This window comes from Pundamilia nyererei, unplaced genomic scaffold (assembly GCF_000239375.1).
Source record: "Pundamilia nyererei isolate P.nyererei 1_Seehausen unplaced genomic scaffold, PunNye1.0 scaffold00056, whole genome shotgun sequence".
Lineage (NCBI taxonomy): Eukaryota > Metazoa > Chordata > Actinopteri > Cichliformes > Cichlidae > Pundamilia > Pundamilia nyererei.
This window is the reverse complement of record NW_005187457.1, coordinates 690,142-696,908: the sequence shown is the minus strand read 5'-3', so window position 1 is coordinate 696,908 and position 6,767 is coordinate 690,142. Positions and strand designations below refer to the sequence as shown.

General features: G+C 42.3%; 1 protein-coding gene across 2 annotated transcripts in view; it reads left to right on the top strand.

Annotated features, from left to right (window-relative positions):
* Positions 1 to 13: 13 nt before the first annotated feature.
* ncanb (neurocan b) overlaps positions 14 to 6,767 on the top strand; it is a 172,654-nt gene continuing 165,900 nt past the window's right edge. Inside the window, exon 1 of one of the 2 annotated variants that reach the window (XM_005733989.1) lies at positions 14 to 364. The gene's annotated coding sequence lies outside the window, so the exon portion shown is untranslated. Of the gene's footprint in view, positions 371 to 6,767 lie in introns of both variants that reach the window. The other variant, XM_005733990.1, reaches the window with a different exon arrangement.

Sequence of the window (6,767 nt, the reverse complement as noted above, 5' to 3'; positions counted from 1 at the left end):
TCTCTCCTGCTATTTGAATAGAGAGCCTGCGGAGCACTCTTTTGTTCAGTAGCGCTCAGCTGCTGGAGAGGTGAGCACCACTCTGGCTGGCGCTCATCCACTCATCGCTGCTGCTGATTCGACAAGTCCCCGAAAGACGCAAGGACACGTCTCTGCATCCAGGCGCACTGCACACGAAACGACACAGACCCTGTCTCCCTGTCTGACAGAAATTCCTCGGACTCGCGGGGCTTTTACGCGTCTCTTGGATGGTTCAGCTTCCCTGACTGTGGCGCTACCACCTGCACTGTATCACACAGACGCTCCTGTAAAGCTGCGGCATCGCTCTACATTCCTGTAGACGGGACCTGACTTGATCTGAAAGGTGAAGGCGAGTAGTCTTGTGTGTTTTTGCATATCTATTTATTTATGAATTTGTCTGACTGTATTATAAAATTAAGTCAATTTAACATTATTTTAATTCCACGAAACGAAATGGGTGTTTCACGAATTTTGTTCACTTAAAGTCGATCATCATTTGGAAATGTCCTTGTCGGTACTATTCAAAGACAAAGATATGTGGCTGTTACCAAAAGAAATGTGCTTTATATCGCAAAAGTGTGTAGTCTTTGCAAGCATGCGATTCACTGCTTGAAGCTAGTTACTGCTTCCATAAGGCTATTTTTCAATTAATCTTTTTAGGTTTTGCTGTGTTGGTGATTTAGTTTTAATAAGACTCCAAAATGCACTTTGACAAAAGTTAAGCGATTTTGCTGTTTTCTGTCTATTTGAATTACATCGTAATTGTCCAATTATGCAGCATCTGTTGAAAAGTAATAAATGTAGCAAAGCGTCGCTCCCTCTTATTTTCTCCTTTGAGGCTGCTTATGTTCAAAAGGATGTTTGACAGCGCCGGTTACTGTACGATTTGGATCTGTATGACCATGAGCTCACTTCTTTGTAGTGAAAATCCCATTTTCTTCTCCTTTGGTAAGCCTTCAGGTGAGGCAGATGGGGATAGAGGGAGCTTTTGGAGTGGGTGTAAGTCGATAGGCAGCGCAGGCAGGGCTGTCAGCGCTGTCAGCGAAGCAAAGGAGGGAAACCTGAGACATTATCTTGGATGGCACTTGTACTCCACCTAAAGGGTCTCTCAATTATTTCTACTGAAGAAAGGCTGGCATCTGGCAGAAGGAGCTCTAGGTCACAAACTGACTGAAAAGGAGGCGGTCCAGCCCAGCCTGCATGCCACGGTTCAGTCCTGTGTGGACATGGCTTTCATTTGCCTGTGTAGCAGCCAGGAGTGTTTTTTGTGGATGAAAAAGAAAGTAAAGTTTTGTTTCATTTTTCATGTTTGTCAGAGAACGGCAATGGAGCTGGAGTGGAGTTGCTCATGACCCCCTGGGAAATTAAGCAGAAATTCAGCCAAACTGTTTGTGAAATGGTTACTAGCCTCCCTCCCTCCCTTTTCTCACTCTCGCTGGGTTCTTATTCTGTCTTATAATTGTGTGTCTCAGGTATTTGCATACATGTGCACACATTCACTCAGCCAGCCAACCTAGCATTTGTCTAAGCAGTCTTCAGCCAAACAGATTATGCACTATTTTTATCTGATATTCCATCTCTCCAAATCTCCCACAATTACACAAATCTTTTGAATCTGTTTGGGCTTAGCATTGGCAATGTGATCCTTGATACTCCAGGTCTGCAAACTGACCAGCCTCATTTTCATTCTGTGACTGATTGTAGATAAAACATTCTCCTCTCACTGGTTGGGCAGCCATGTGTAGGTCTTTGTCTATCTGATAATTGTGTGTGTGTGTGTGTGTGTGTGTGTGTGTGTGTGTGTGTGTGTGTGTGTGTGTGTGTGTGTGGCCACCGATGCTTCCAGTTGCTGAGTTTTGCTGTTGGATGATGTGGGCATCATCAGCTCCTGTTGCACTATTAGTATCTGGCTGCACATTAAACTGCTGTTTAAGTCCCTCTGCTTCTTTCTGCCTTGTCCACTCATGCATATTGCAGAAGGTTTCTGTGTTTGTCTTTGTGTCTCTTTCTCTTGCCCTGCACTGTTTGGACTCTCACTCATCACTCTTGCACTGGATCGCAGGCTCTACTGTTAGCGCTATTGTTCTCAGAAGAGGTATTCTTTTTCTGTGGCATTGCCAGTTCACTGCCCCCATTTTCACATTTTCTGTGTGATGAGGCATTACAATGGATGAACAATATTCCTTTAGAGAGTGGTTCATCGCTTCTTAGTGGCTCTTCTCCAACTGCGGTCAAGGCCAAAAGCAGTTCGGAAATGTTGTCATCACATCTCATGAGCATGGACAGAAAAGCAAGACAGAACGAAAGAGGAAAGAGAGAAAGAAAGAAAGAGAATGAAGAAGGGATGTAACAGACTGTGGGAGTTTTACAGCATTATCTGCTCTTTGCATGAGGTTGCGTTGTCACATATTTCAATAATGTGTCTTTTCTGGTTGGCTGCGCTCAGCTTAGTGCAGACACTTGTAGCGGAAGACGTGAATGGGCCAGAATTCAATTTTGCACTTGAGTAGTGTCCAAGCAAGTAAATTGGAAACTGTGAATTTTTACAGAGATTTCGCAAATGTAAGACATTAATATTCCTACAATGAACCTTCTGCTATGCTTAAAACAAACAAAGCCGCCCTGGCACAGGATGAAACAAGGGAAAGCTGCCAAGCAACTGCACAATATCAGTACAGAAGATCTCTGGGCTTGAGTTAGACTGTTTGACTGGCAAAGGCCTCCAGCTTGAAATCCTGTAGTTGTAAGAGTGTGGTGCTATGAATCAGCTGTGATCCTGCTGTGTGTAATTTTACAGTGGGAAGGAACATTTATTAATATGTTTTTTCTTTTGTGTGTTTTCGATAAAGGTTCAGAGCTGTAGGCTCACGACGTATGTTACAAATGGGGGTAGTTTTTTTTTCCCCCCATGGTGGGAGAAAGGCCAGGAGGGATACTGGAAGACTCCTGCAGTGAGAGACTAATTTACACACTTACAGTACATAACCTGGATCCAATTAGGCAGTGAAAACACTCACAGCAGCCTACGCGCATATTCAATTCTGTTTGTATAAATGATCATGAGAGTGTGCGCTTGCTATTGTCTGTTCAAGTTACACGTGTGTCGCAGCAGAACCCTGAGCACACACGACCATAGATCACATTTTAGGCCAGGATCCACTTGGCACCTCTGTTCCCCCAGCCCCAGGGTCATTTCATTGGTTTAATGAATGCTGTACCTTTGCTCGCTGGACGACGTCAGTCTCCTTGATAGACAGCTCTGGGTCCCTCCATTCCTCCAACCTGACACCACCAAGCAGATGGAGCGGAGCCTAAGTGGGCTGCTGCTAGCTTTGCCTTGGCTAATAATATAATAGCCTGGCATTAACCATGTTGAACTAGCCACTGTGCGTAGCGCCAAGCAAATGAGCAGCGCAGCTGGGCCATCATGGCAAGTGGCAGAGCAGACAAAGCCCAGGAGGCACAGAGGCAGAAAAAAAGGTAGTTTAGCACAATCCCTCCAGACGCAGCTTGTGAATATTCATCAGTCAACCTCTCCATCCCCACCTCCCCAAATCCAGCGCTCTCACCAAATGTATTATTCAAAAGAAGCATTTTCACTATTAAATACTATAAATAAGTAATGACATCTGGTAACAGTTTTTGTCTGCTGAATTAATGACAGGAGCACAGTTGAGTATCTTCCAGTGATTGGAGAAATTATTCCTGAAGGTGGATTTTTGTGATGCCTTCCTTTCCCCTTTGTCTTGCCAGTTCAGTGTGTTGCCTCTTTTGTTAAACTCATTTGGCACATCAGTAAATCTGAATTGGCCCATGTCTCTATCATTCACCTTCTAAAACACCCAAGAGGAGAAGCAAATACTAAGAAGCTGCTTATTTTACCATTATGTCTGCATTTCCTTGCCTGAGCTAATCTTTGGAAAATGAAAAGCTCCCTGTTGGCTCTTTCTGTGGTTTCAGCACTGGACAGCGCCTGAAGAATTGCCTGTTTTGTCTACCTCATTGTTTTTCTTTCCTGCCTAACAAAAACTCAACAGGGTTCCCACATCTTCACGCACATAGTGTACAACTGAAAGACGTCTTACTGAAGGATATCAGCTATAAAATGCTGGAATTATTTTTGTACAGACTGTATCTGTCAGACTCTGATGAGCTGGTAAACAGGGAGTGCTTGGAAAGCCTACAGATGGTCAATGTTTTCCACTCATGTGTGCTCCATTTCCCAAAGGAGAAACCCACATTTTTGTTGTATGTGACAACAAAAGTGTTCGATTTTAATCTGTAGCGGTACAGAGGAGTCCCCTGGATCTGCTCGTTGATTTCCAGACAGGAAGATCATAACTAAAGCTTGAGAAACACAAGACATAAGTGGGGAGAACAATAAGAAGGACGTCTTGTTACCAAGAGTGATTTCTGTCTGTCTTCCTCTACTTTAGCCTGCCGCCTGGATTCTACACAGTGGGGCTATTTATGAAGCCGAGGCACCAGTATGATACTTATAAAGCCCTTCTCGCTAATAACAGATCTAGCTCTGGGGTTCCTGAAACCAATCACAGGGATTTATGGGAGAGAATTGGAAAGTAGTAAAATTAATTTTATTCAGAACCTTTGCACCCAGGTTAAGCTTATCCATGCACGCTGCTGCCAGGTGGGGAGCACATTATTTTAGTTCTGCAGCTGTTGATATTGGTTAGCACTTTTGAGCCACACAAAATAAGACACAATGTGATTTTCCCTGCTTGGTGTTATTCACGCAAATGTTGAATGGCAAATGTTGAAAAACCATTATGTTCAGTAGTCCTTAGTGCATGATTTCTGGAAATTTTTTTGGCTTCAGAAGGTTTCTTGTTGGTTTATTTTGTCATTGTAAAAAATAATAATAAATCAGTTCCGCTTTTTATTCTGTTCCCCATCCAGGAAAAAATAGGTTTCTGTAACCCTCCTGTCTGTCTCCCTAGAGGCAAAGAACTGTGAATCATATTTTTCTTAAAGGTTTTTATTGTTGTGGTAATATTGGCTTTTACTCTTGTTCACAGTTCTTCTGATGAAGCAGCTCTGCTCATTTTAATGAATCCAGACGCTCTCACAAATTAGATTAAAATATAACCGTCTTGGACTATGACAATCACATAAAAGTCAGTCTAAAAATATTGTCTAAACTTTAATATGTAAATCTACTCTGACAGAAAGACCAAACCAAGCCTTCTTATGTTGTATTTTATAGGGTGTGATCAAAAATTCAGAGAACAGGTCCATAAAAGTCAAAAGCCTTACCTGATTTAAAGTTGTCTGATTTCAGATTCAAGGTCATCTTTTTCAGGCATGTCCAGGGAGCCTTGAGTGTGGCTTCTATCATTAGCGTCTTACTGGAAGTCCTGTTCTGAGCACTTGCACTGTGCACTCTGCAATTTCTCTGCAGACCTCCACAGAGATTAAACGTCATCTTGTGCTTCAAACTAACCCACATTTTGTGTGGAGGATCATGCTGGTAACGAGACCTGGGTTTCCATCCGTGAACAAGTAGTTTTAAGTGAAAGACTCTATGCTTTCCAAGCCAGAGGGCACGTGTGTCATGTGTGACATGACAACCTCTCTGATTGTCATAGTGTTTATCATGTTTTATCATGATAACACTGTAAACATGGAGTTCCGATCTAATGTTTTGAGGTGTCTGAGGGAGAATGTTCAACTTAAAAATAAAAAATGTCTCTTTCTTGAGAATGTCCTGGTCTTGCCCTGGTCCCAGATAGTTAATAACCTAATGTATTTTGCACTTGTGGGGAAAACCAGAGATTAAACCATTTTAGAAAAGCATAAGAAGTGCTCCAAACAGAGAGCACTTTTGCCTCACAGCAAAAAAGATCCTTGATTCCAATGTGTTAATCACTGAATTGCTTCAAAAGAAATTTTTGAAGATATGTGAAGGGCTACATTCAAGGTCACATTTAAATCGAGTAATCTCCTTCAAAAAGTATTTTTATTAATCACACTTCATATGTTATGTCATATAAGTAAGATGAGACAGAAAAACCCTGCTGACACAAATATGTTTATAAGATTTGTATGTATATACACACTTGATCTTATCTATGTTTCAAACCAATAATCTTCTCACAAGCTCTGGCCACTAAAGTTAACTTCAGGTTGGTGCGATTAGAGGCTTATCAAAGTCAGTAGGATTGTTTTAAAGGGAACATAAATTTCCATACAATATGTTATAATTCATGTAATAGATGCTGAGATATCTAAGTCTCAACCAAACTGGTGTATGCTGAAATCAGCATTCACCTGCTGAGTGGCTAAAGCCTGCAAAGATTTGTGTGCACCAGTTGGCTCGTAAAGTACTCTTTAAAAACTAAAACTAAAACTATCAAGGAACATTCAGAGAGATATGAGACAGACGGGGATATAGATACAGATAAATGGGGAAACAGTCAGTGTGAGCAGCAGCAGCTGGCCAACTTCCAGCCCTCACCAGGTGGATTTAGTCAATTGTGTCCAAAGTCAGCCTTCAGGTGACTCTTGGATTTGTCGTCCATGACGGTTTACCCACCGACATGAGAAAATCTGCTCCTGGAGAGGTTTGGACCTGTCTGTATTGCAGCTGTATCCAAGCACTCCTGTGTACGTGTGTGTGTGTGTGTGTGTGTGCGCGCACATAGCTCAGTGGGATCCATGGATATGCTGAGCTAAACAGAATGTGCCTGAGGATTAGAAAGTAGGTGAAAAGGTCAAACCAAGAGCTA